Here is a 12,164-nt window from a genome sequence, read left to right on the forward strand (position 1 = left end):
AAGGGATCATTGATGGCGACAATATCCACTTTGCCAGAGTTAAAAGCAGCCCTGGTGACCAGGCGCCCAATACGGCCAAATCCGTTCACTCCGACCTTCACCATCGTGTCTCGGGGACGCGGCTGGCACTGCACCAGAAGATGGGGCTACCTGTCGAACGGGGAGGAGCAGAGAGCCTCTTTTGTACATATCTTAATATTTTTCAGCATGAAAGTAGCTCACCTCTTTGATTAAACATGCTCCTAAGTATATTCTTTTTGATGGAATTATAACTGGAATCATTATAATTTCTCTTTGTGAAAGTGTACTCTTAGTGATTAGAATAGCAACTGAGTTTTGTATATTGATTTTTGTATCCTGCAGCTTTATTGAATTCATTTATTAGTTCTCACAGTTTTTTGATGGAATCTTTAGGATTTCCCATATATAATATGTCATCTACAAATAGTGACAGTTTTACTCATTGTTTTTCAATTTAGATGTGTTTTCTTTCTTTCTCTTGCCTAATTGCTTCACTTATGGCTTGCCATACTATGTTGAGTAAAAGTGGACAGAGTGGGCTTTCTTGCATTGTTCCTGATTTTAATGGAAAACCTTTCAACTTTTCACTGTTGAGTATGATGTTGGCTGTGAGTTTCTTTCTTTTTTTTTTTTTTAAAGATTTTATTTATTTATTTGAGAGAGAGAATGAGATAGAGAGAGCATGAGAGGGGGGAGGGTCAGAGGGAGAAGCAGACTCCCTGCTGAACAGGGAGCCCGATGCGGGACTCGATCCCGGGACTCCAGGATCATGACCTGAGCCGAAGGCAGTCACTTAACCAACTAAGCCACCCAGGAACCCGGCTGTGAGTTTCTTATATATCATGGCCTTTATTATGTTCAGGTACATTCCCTCCATAGACACTTTGTTGAGAGTTATTACGAAAAATGGATGGAGAATTTTGTTTAATGCTTTTTGTGCATCTTTTAAGATTACCATGTAATTTTTGTCATTGATTTTGTTCATGTGGTTTATCATATTGATTTGTGGACGTTAAACCCTGCTTTCCTCCTTGGAATATATCTCACATGATCATGGTGCTTGATCCTTTTCATATATTTTTGAATTTGGCTTTTAATGCTTTATTGTTTTGTTTTTTTTTAAATCTATATTTACCAGGAATATGGTCATATTATTTTCTGCTCTTGTGGTATCCTTGTTTCGTTTTGGTATCAAGGTAAAGCTAGCCTCATAAAATAAATTTAGTGCTTCCTCCTCTTTTGTTTTTTGGAAGCCCCTGAGAAGGATTGTTAGTAATTCTTTTTTAAATGGTTGAATTCCCCCCAGGAAAGCCATGTGGCTCCAGCCTTTTATTTATTGGGAGATGGTTTATACTAATTCAGTATACTTACTATTGATCACTCTGTTCAGATGTTTCTATTTTTGTCATGATTGGTCGATTGTATGATTTTTGGAATTTATCCATTTCATCTAGATCGTCCATTTTGTTGTATGATTAGAGCCTTTTGTATCTGTGTGCTATCTGTTGTACCTCTCATCTTACATTACTGAGTTTGAGTTCTTGGGGTGGTTTTTGTTTTTTGTGGGGTTTTTTTTTGGTGTCTTTAGCCAAATGTGTGTCAATTTTATCTTTCCAAACAATGAGCTCTTCGTTTCATTGATCTTTTCTATTGTCTTTTGCATGTCTATTTCATTTCTTTCCACTCTGATCTCTGTCATTCCTTTTCTTCTAACATTGGGCTTCATATGTTTTTGTTTTTCTAGTTTCTTGAGATGTAATGTTAGGTTGTTTATTTTAAAATTTTTCTCACTTCTGCTATGAAGGTTGCTTTTAGAACTGCTTTTGCTTCATCCTATAGGCTTTGATATATTTGTTTTCATTTACCTCAGGTTATTTTTTTTAATTTCCTCTTTGATTTCTTCATGGGTCCATTGGCTGTTTAGTAGCAAGTTGTTTGGCCTGCACGTGTTTGTGTTATTTCTATTTTTTTTTTTTGTAATTGATTTCTAGTTTCATACTAGAAATGTGGTCAGAAAAGATGTTGATTATGATTTCAGTCTTCTTCAAAAATATCAAGACTGGAGGCACCTGGGTGGCTCAGTCAGTTAAGAGTCTGACTCTTAGTCTTGGCTCAGGTCCTGATCTCTGGGTCCTGGGATGTAGCCTCATGTTGGGCTCTGCACTCAGCAGGGAGTCTGCTTGTCCCTCTCCCTCTGCCTCTCCCCATTGCACGCATGCACTCTCTCTGTCTCTACCTAAAATAAATAAATTTTAAAAAATACTGAGACTGTTTAGCGGCCTTAGTGATATGTCCTGGAGAATGTACCATGGGCACTTGTTAAAAATGTGCATTTTGTTGTTCTTGGGTGAAATATTAATATATATATATATAAATCTGTTAAGTCCATCTGGTCCAGTTTGTCATTTAAGGCTAATGTTTTGTTATTGATTTTCTGTCTGGATGATCTCTCCTTTGATGTAATTGCAGTATTAAAGTCCCTGTTATTAATGTTTTGTTGTCAATTTTTGCTTTTTGGCCAGTCAGTATTTGCTTTATACATATTTACTAATGTTATATCCTCTTGTTGGATTGACCTATTTATTATTAAGTAATGCCTTTGTCTGTGATTACATTTTTTAAATTTGTTTTTAGTGATCTTCACACCCAAGGTGGGGTTTGACCCCAAGATCAAGAGTCACATGCTCTTCTGACTGAGCCAGCCAGGTGCCCCTACCCTTGGTTATAAAGACTTATTTTGTCTGATAGAAGTGTGGGTTCCCCAGCTTTCTTTTGCTTTTCGTTTGCCCAGAATGTATTTTTCTGCCACATCGGTTTCAGTCTCTATGTGTCCTTACATCAGAAGTGAGTCTCCTGTAGGCGGCATATAGAGGTATGTCTTGTTTTTTTAATCCATTCAGCCACTCTATGTCTTTTCATTGGGAAATTGAGTCAATTTACAGTTAAATTAATTATTGATAGTTACTTTTGCAATTTTGTTAATTGTGTTTTGAAGTTACGTTGTTCTTTTTTCTTCTGTTATGGTTTCATAAAGTTTTGTTACTTTGTTCTGTGGTATGCTTAGATTCTTATCTGTGTGTCTTTTATTTATGTACTGTATGTTTTTGTTTTGCGGTTACCATGACACTTACATATAACAATTTATCAGTTTAAATAGATTGTTAGAAATATAACAAGTGAAGTTTGAATGCAGTTTAAAACTCTACATTTTTACTCTATTTCCCCCCTGCACATTTTGTTCTTTGAGGTCACCTTTTATATCTTCTGCATCCCTAATACTAATTATTGTATTTATAGGAATTTTAACTTTGTTTGTCTTTTAGCCTTTATATTAGCTTTATGAGCAATTCTTCAACTAACTACTATCAATTTGTCTTTACAAGTGAGATTTCTACTTTCATATATATATTTCTTTCTAATTAGTGCCCTTTCTTTTGTGCTTAAAGGAGTCCCTTTAATATTTTTTATAATACCACTTCAGTGGTGTAAACTCCTGTACCTTTGGCTTGTCTAGAAAACTATGTGTCCTTCAATTTTGAATGATAAATTTTCTGGGTTGAGTATTCTTGCTTGGAAGTTCTTTTTCCTTTCAGTGCTGTGAATACATCATGCCAGTTCCTTCTGGCCTACAAAGTTCCTATTAAAAAACCTCCTTATAGTCTTATGGGGATTCACTTGTTCATAAAAAGTTGTCTTTCTCTTGCTGCTTTAACGATTCTCTTTATAAGTAAAATGTAAACATTTAAAGATAATGTATCTTTGTGTACATTTCTTTGTGTTCTCTTATTTGGAACTCTCTGGTCTTCCTGGATTTGGATGTGTGTTTCCTTCTCTAGGTCAATGATGTTGTCAGGCCTTATTTCTGTCCCTTTCTTGCTCTCTTCTTCCTCTGAGACCCCTATAATGTGGATGTTAGCTTATAAGAGACTAACAAACCATCTTCACTTTTCTCCTCTTTTTATTGCACTTGAGTTCCACATCCTGTCTTCAATTTCACTGACTTTTGTTTCATGTAGTTTGTTGTTGAAGCCTTCTAATATATTATTCAGCTTACTTATTGTGTTGTTCGGCTCTGGGACTTCCGTTTGTCATTTTTAAAATATTTCTTTTATCTCTTTCATGAAGTTCTCACTGTATTCATCCTTTCTTCTCCCAGTTTTGGTGAGCATCTTTATGACCATAACTGTTTTTTTTTTGTTTGTTTGGAACATAATACTCTGTTTCTTCATTTTGCTTGACCGTGTGATGGTTCCTGTGCATTAGATGAAGCAGCGACCTCTTCCTTCTTGAAAAAGTGGCCTCATGTAGGAGATGATCGTTATCATTCAACCTGCCCTAGCTCTTGGTTGTCTAGGAAATCTTTGTAATTGTCCAAGCCACCTATTTTATTTTTAAGAGCTCCCAGTTGATGAGGATGTGTCAAGATCTTTCAGTATCCCAAAGGGGAGGATCTTAGCCCCAAGATTGAGACTCATTGGAAACCTGACCCTCAAGCAGCCATAACTGAGGTATAAAGATATATATGTAGACTTCTGGGTCCACAAATTTCAGCTCCACTGGCCACCAGAGACTGGCAATCAGTAAGTATCCCCTGGGGGACAGTTACAAAAATTGGGGCTCCAAATGAGTGGAGAAAGCAGCAAGCTGTAGCAAGAGGGGAAAATACAAAAGTGGTATCCACCAGCCTACATTCCTTATGAGTAATTCTGCAGGGTGTCTGGCTGGCTCATTTGGTGGATCATGGGACTCTTGATCTCAGGGTCATGAGTTCAAGCCCCACACTGGGCATAGAGCTTACTTAAAAATAAAAAAATAAAAAAAGAGTAATTCTGCAGTCCTCTAAATGTGTGCCAGACTTGAAGCCTACACCCTAGCCTGAAACTCCAGGAGAACCAAAGAAGCCTCTTTCACAGAAAGACTGCTGGTGTGTTTCAGTCTCTTTTCCGTGCAGTGCCCTGGGGTTGGTAGCCTACTAAGAACCAACTTTCCAATGTTACAATCTTATGGGATCCATGAATGCAAGCACTCCTGGATAACCGAGTCAGGTGATTGAGGGGGTGATCCCTGGGTAGCAGCCACAATAATAGGGGCACAGGATGAGTGTAAATGTTCCCTAGCAACAAATACTTGTGCTCTGCGACACATCAGAGGTAAAGTTTGAAGATGGTCCCTATAAGGACTGGTTGTGGGGAAGAGAATAAAAAGCCAAGAGTTTTTTTTGTTTTGTTTTGTTTTTTAAAGATTGTACCCAACAGAGGCACCTCGATGACTCAGTCAGTTAAGCATCTGCTTTCGCTCAGTCCTGGCATCAGGCTCCCTGCAGGGAGCCTGCCTCTCTCTCTCCCAATACCCCTCCCCCTGCTTGTTCTCTCTCTTTCTTTCTCTCAAATAAATAAAATCTTTTTTAGAAAAAAGATTATACCCAACAGCTAGAGCATGGTAGAAAGAGAGTACAAGATGGTACCCACCAACTTCTGTCCCATAAGAGTATTCCAGCAGGTTCCTAGATATGTGGTACATTAGATGGCTGCCTCTCAGGCTTATGCTTTCAGATTACCAAAAGACGTTTTAACATAACACCTGGAGCGTCTTGATTGGCTGCTTCTGCACTGGGTCCTCAGGCAAGTGAGTTCAAGTGCACCAGCTCTTTGTTAGCCATTTCTTAGTTTGCTAAAGCCTTGTGGGTTTTGTGGACATAAGCCCCACTTGTTGTGACAGCTGAATGTTTTGGAGTTTTCTCTCTCTGGTGCAGGTCTTAAAAGTTGGGGTGCCCAATTGTAGGGTTCAAAACCTTTGCTCTTCACAGGGAAGCTGCAGGTTTTTAGGTCCTTCCTGATTATGGATTGTCGTGCTGGGAATAGGGTTTATGTAAAGGTTATGTCTTAACCTCTCCTATCTACTTTTATGATTTTTTCCCCCTCACTTTTATAATGTTTAAGAGTTAACCAGTTTTGGTGGGGGCACCTGGGTGGCTCAGTCGGTTGAGCGTCCAACTCTTGATTTTGGCTCAGGTCATGATCTCAGAGTCGTGAGATTGAGCCCCATGTTGGATTCCCCGTTCAGTGGGGAGTCTGCTTGAGAGTCTCTCTCCCTCTGCCCCTCTCCTTGCTCATGCTCTAAAAAATAAAATCTTAAAAGAAAAAGTCAAATTTTTAGGATATTTTCCTCAGGACGTTGTTCCATAGGTAGTTGTAGATTCAGCATGTCTGTGGAAGGATGGGAGTACAGGATCTTTCTGCATTGCCATCTTTTTTTTTTTTTTTTAAGATTTTATTTATTTATTTGAGAGAGTGTGTGAAAGAGAGAGAGCACAAGCAGAGGGAGAGGGAGAAGCAGGCTCCCGGCTGAGCAGAGAGCCCAACACTGGGTATGATTCCAGGACCTGATATCACGCCTCGAGCTGAAGGCAGACGCCCAACCAACTGAGCCAACCAGACATCCCCTGTATTGCCATCTTGAACCAGAATCCTTTTGTCTTCTTGATGCTAGCCATTCTAACAGGTGTGAGATGACTATCTAATTTTGATTTTGATTTGTATTTTCCTGATGGTTAGTGATGATCTTTTTGCATATCTGTTGGTCGTTTGGATGTCTTCTTTGGACAAATGTCTAAAAGATGGGCAGAGGAACTAAATAATTAGATTGTTTTTTTATTGAGTTATATGAGTTCTTTATCTATTTTGGATATTTACCTGATAATCTGATAATATGGTTTATAAAAATTTTCTCCCATTCTGTAGGTTGCTCTTTCATTTTGTTCCTTTTTCTCTGTAGAAGCTTTTAAGTTTGATGTAGTCTTATTTGGTGACATTTGCTTTTGTTGTTTGTGCTTTTGGTGAGATATCCAAAAAAATCATTGCCAAGACCAATGTTGAGTACCTTCTTCCCTCTGTTTTCAAGGAGTTTTTTGGTATTACATCTCAAGTTTAAGTCTTTGATCCATTTTGAGGTAAATTTTGTGTGTATTATATAGGGGTCCAATCTCATTTTTCTGCATGTATAATGGTATTTTACATTATAATGTTCTTGAATACTCGTGTTGAGGTTGCATTTGTATAATGAGCACATTGTTTTGTTCTTAAATGTATTCTTATTTGTGATTAACAATGTATTGAGGGGCTAGTAAAGATTACAGAGGAGCTAAACCTTCTTGACACTATCACTAGTTAAGTTTCTCCATGTCTAATTGACAAAAGAAGCGAATCCTAAGACTGGTTTAATTTTCCATATATCCTATGACTTTCCTAAAGTTTCAGTACAAAATCCCTCTTTTCTTACTCTTTCATGTCTGTGCTTTCCATTTTCATATCCAATCTGTAGTTCCCTCTACTGAAAATTATCCTAATCAGGTATGACTTTAAGTTCAGATGAATACTTGATCCAAAAATGATATGGCTCTGAAAGAGGTACAGAAGTGAGTCCATGTGCACTAGAATTTCACACATGCTAAATTAACTATGTAGAGATAATTTTCTGTGAGTCTCAGATAAAAGCTAAGGAACTTCCCTAGAATCATACACAGTTGGTGGAGCTCAAATTTGTCTATTTCTAAAGTCCATGTATTTTGGCTCCACAATGTGGACTCCACACAGTAGGAGCATTGTGGGAAAAACCAGGCCAGATTTGACACAGTTCTTTGAGACAAAAAGACCAGTCAGAAGAAAGAAAAGTGATTGAAATCACGGGTTATTTTTCATTGTCTTTTTATAATGTCTTTTTTGTGTGCCTTGCATGAAGGGGAAGGCCCGGAAAGCCCTTTTGTCTTTTCATTAACTTATTAGCATCAATAGAAACGTTTTTAACCATGACTAGCCACTCTGTCTCGTACTTCTCTATTGGTTGTGTTAAAAGCAGCATGATACTGGAAGTAAGGGAAAGGGAGAGGCTGAATGGGAGATATTTCCTATAGAAATGAGAGTCTTTAGTTTCTTTTACACTGATAAAAATATCGATTCTTCCATCAACCCCCGACACATCACATTTTCGGACACATCCATATGTATCCCACTGTGTCTTATCCAGTGTCCTTTCCAAAACCAGAACATATCAGTAACTGCTTATTGGCATGTTTTGAATTACATGGATTCTCCAGTCCTCAGGTCAGACCCTCTTTCAAAGTACTAATTCATCATTTTCATATAGATTAACAAATCATCAAACATGTCTCAAAATCATGCTGAAGGGTCTGATTAGGGTAAAATAGGTTATATGCAATTTTATTGCTCCCCAAAGATTTTCAAAGTACAGTGCTAATTTGAATCCTTGAATAACATAATTCCCTGAAGATTAAGTAACAAATTTATCCAAATTACTATTTTGTGTGATCATTATGTTTAGTTATATGCACCTAGAATTTCTCTAGGCGTGAGACATGCCTATTTTTCAGTGTGTTAAAAAAAGTATACACAATGCTAAATTTACTCAAAGACCCATTTTTTGTAGTCTTCACCTAGTTAATAAATCAAACATTTACAAAAAGCAAGCTAGCATTTTATAATACATCTTACCTGAAGTCTCACTTCATTATCATTTGAGCATTTTATAAGTTGGGAAACTCCCGAAGGAGTTGGAACAATTATATACTCATGCAACTAAATATGAGAGAAAATGGTAGTAGCTTCCAAGAGAGAAATAGAATATTTGTTAAAGTTTACAAATTTCTCTATACGTTTGTTTTAAAAGTAGGTGATGGGAAAAGTGTCTGACTCCCCGGTTTATATGCAACACAATAACTGAGATTAAAAAAAAAAGAAAGTTGGTATGTAAATAGGCTGTGAAACCAGGGGAGTCTCTTCAGGCAAAATACACACTCCCCAGGGCAGAAAACTAGCCCACAGTAACACATCTGCCTGGCTGCACCAAATCCTATCAGTGATTCTAAAGCCAAACAAAGCTTTCCGGTACCTGTCTAAAGGTAGATCCGGTTGTGGATATTTCTTGAAATTATGTTTCACCAGAATGAGAATAAGCAACCTTTCTTTATTTGCTGTTTTATTTGCTGAGTGTAATTATATATTAAAATATATAGTATCCTCTCCTATTATGAGTAATCAGGGCATGCAAATGTGCAGGTTTCATCCTTACATTTAAACATGTTTCACTGGAAGACAAGCAATGGTATTTTTTTTTTTCACATATCTTCCTGGGGGAAAACATTGGATCTTTGACAATTAAGGTCCTTAGGATTTATTTACTATATCATTAGATAAGGATAATTCTTATTAACTTATCCCAAATACCAAGAAAAAATGAGATGATACCAGTTTATTTTATAAATCCATCTAGAACTTGTATATTTCATCTGCATAATTAGCTAATTCTCCCCCACACAAGTAACGTGAATCTCTAAATAGCTATTGATTCAAAAACAAATCTAAATCCTAAATGAACCTTTCCTAGGATTTTAAACTCCAAACAAAATCAGATTGTCTTTAGTTTCTGTACCTTTCTATAATATCCAGAGCAATATAGGATAATTCCTAACTCCTGTTGAGCATTTATATATGTGCTAAGCACTTGATACTCCTTATTTAATGTAAACAACATTACCAAGAGTTTGTAAAGTCTATTTAATGTCTATCCATAATTCTCCCTCATGTACACCAAATGAATAGATTGCTCTCAGGCTGTTTCTGAATTCCTTCAGCTTGTGTGTTTTTTCAGTCATAGTCTGCTTTTGAAGCACCAAAACTGACTGAGCTAGGTGGGCCCTGTTCTTATGTCATGGGTGTGAAAAAGGGTTCATATCAATCATTAAATGTCAGTGTGAAAATGGAACAATGAAAGAAAAATATATAGGTAGCCTCTATCTTGTCTGTCTGCATAGTATAAAAATCATTATTTTCCTTCCTAGTAACAATTAAAGTTAATTACTCAGGCAATAAAGAGTTTCAAAGGAGGAAAAGTATGAGATAAGATAATGCAATAGATCAATGGAAAAAAAAGCAGGAGAAAGGTAATTTTATATATTGTTCGAGGTCACCGGGTCTAAAAAGGATAGTGAGAATAGTGTTGGTAGAGCTGGAGGTCTAGGAATGGACATGATCGATGAAATGTGGAAGAAAACCTTGGGAAGAGAAAATAGAGTTGCTCAAGATGAACTTCCCAACGTCCTCTCTGATCAGTGCTGTTGACTCATCTGGTCGAGATGGAAAGAATTTTCAATATGATGATGGCACTTTCCCCACAGAGCATACAGTGTCGTGGAAAGATGATGGACTTTTATGTCAGACATTCTGGAGTGTTTACCTTTACCACCTTGAGCAATATCAACTTTAAATTTCCTCATTTGTTAAAGAGTTAGGAATGCCTCCTCAGGACTGTGTGAGATGCCAAAATAGCATATGCACACCTTGAACACTGCGTCTTGCCCATGCTAGGACCCACCCAGAAATACCAGCTGTCCCTTCAGTGTTCACAAGGTTTGCCTTACTGTACTATAGTGGTTTTCCATTCTAGCCCACTATTAGGAGACAGGGATGTGTACAGAAGTACTGCAATAAGGAGTCCAGAATCCTGGATTCCAGTACTGGCTTTTCTTTCAGCTTGTTGCTGGATCTTGGGCAAGTAGTTGGCACTCAAAGTTTCATTATGTTTTTCATGATAAAGTAGGATCACATGAAGATTTTATTTGACAGAGACAGAGCACGAGCAGAGGGAGAGGGAGAGGCAGGCTCCCCGCTGAGCACAGAGCCCAAAGTGAGGCTCCATCCCACAACCCTGAGATCATGACCTGAGCCAAGACCAAGAGTCAACTGCTTAACCGACTGAGCCATCCAGGTGTCCCAGGATCACGTTATTTCTAACAGACTTCTCAAATCTTACGTTCTATGATTATTCCAACAGGGGGGAATTCTAATAGAATAATTATTGATTAGACATAGTTAATTCTTTTTTTTTTTTAAAGATTTTATTTATTTATTTGAGAGAGAGAGAATGAGAGAGAGCACATGAGAGGGGGGAGGGTCAGAGGGAGAAGCAGACTCCCTGCCGAGCAGGGAGCCCGATGCGGGACTTGATCCAGGGACTCCAGGATCATGACCTGAGCCGAAGGCAGTCGTTTAACCAACTGAGCCACCCAGGCGCCCTAGACATAGTTAATTCTTAACAGCTAAAACTAAGCTCTAAATTGAGCTATGTGACACAATACTTTTACCTCTTAAAGATTAATCCAAACTACTGCAACCTATACAAACTTTCTAAGAATTAGAACGGCATTTTATACAAATGCTTATCTTCAAAAGCATAGACTTCTCCATCTAGTTAGAAAAAATCATTCACTGTTGTGACAAGAACAGTTGCATAAATTCATTCGGGGTTCACTTTTCATTGCAGGATCTCTGCACAATTTTTAAATATGATGGCATTAACATGATTACAGCTTTCTCCATTTACAGGTGACTAAACTAAGATACAGAAAAGTTAGATGAATTATACCCAGTGCTCACCCATGAGGAACAAAGTTGAAATAGAACATAGTTATTCTGATGCCAAAAATTCCATTTTCCCTACTGCATCCCCCACCATCATTACCTGATCCTAGACTCCTGAAGAACTAATTTGCTTTTGATAAGCTCAGACATGTCATTTTCTCTAAGTGCTGCTTCAATCTTTTCAGGGGAAAAGATATCTCTAGTTCAAATTCAGCCGAAATAATACCACCTCAACTGAGAAGATCACTTACATCCACCCAACATGTACGTTGCTTTACTTTCTGGTTGATAGTTTGGCTTTTTGTGAGGAAATTGATCTTTCACAGCCACTTAGTACCATTTCTCAGAGTCCTGCAGCAGTACTTTGCTAAATGGCATCCAGCTCATCTGGATGTGTTGAATTTCCAGATCATAAACTCCTAAAGGGCAGAGTCTATGATTATTTGGCTAACTTTATATCACTTGTGACGGTGGATGCTTAATAAATACTATTTCATGGTAATGATGATGATGACAAGTTAATGCTCTTCAAAGTGTCAACCAATCAGTCAATTTAGTGAAAGTCAAATCGGTCATTTGATGTTATAAAAAATCCAGTTACTTGATTGAATGAATTATTCAAATTGTAGCTGTTGTTTTTATGCTTTTGTAGACATCACATTAAATTTGCTTCCATATTGAAGAATTAAGAGAAAAAGGCAACATATATGT

The 12,164-nt window shown here is 37.5% G+C and overlaps 1 pseudogene; it reads right to left on the reverse strand.

The window, feature by feature from the left end:
• The window catches only part of LOC145717797 (glyceraldehyde-3-phosphate dehydrogenase pseudogene), a 1,058-nt pseudogene extending 887 nt beyond the window's left edge, over positions 1-171 (reverse strand).
• Between the last annotated feature and the right edge of the window lie 11,993 nt (positions 172-12,164).

Source organism: Leptonychotes weddellii, chromosome X (assembly GCF_054177405.1).
Source record: "Leptonychotes weddellii isolate Sample4059 chromosome X, ASM5417740v2, whole genome shotgun sequence".
Classification (NCBI taxonomy): Eukaryota; Metazoa; Chordata; class Mammalia; order Carnivora; family Phocidae; genus Leptonychotes; species Leptonychotes weddellii.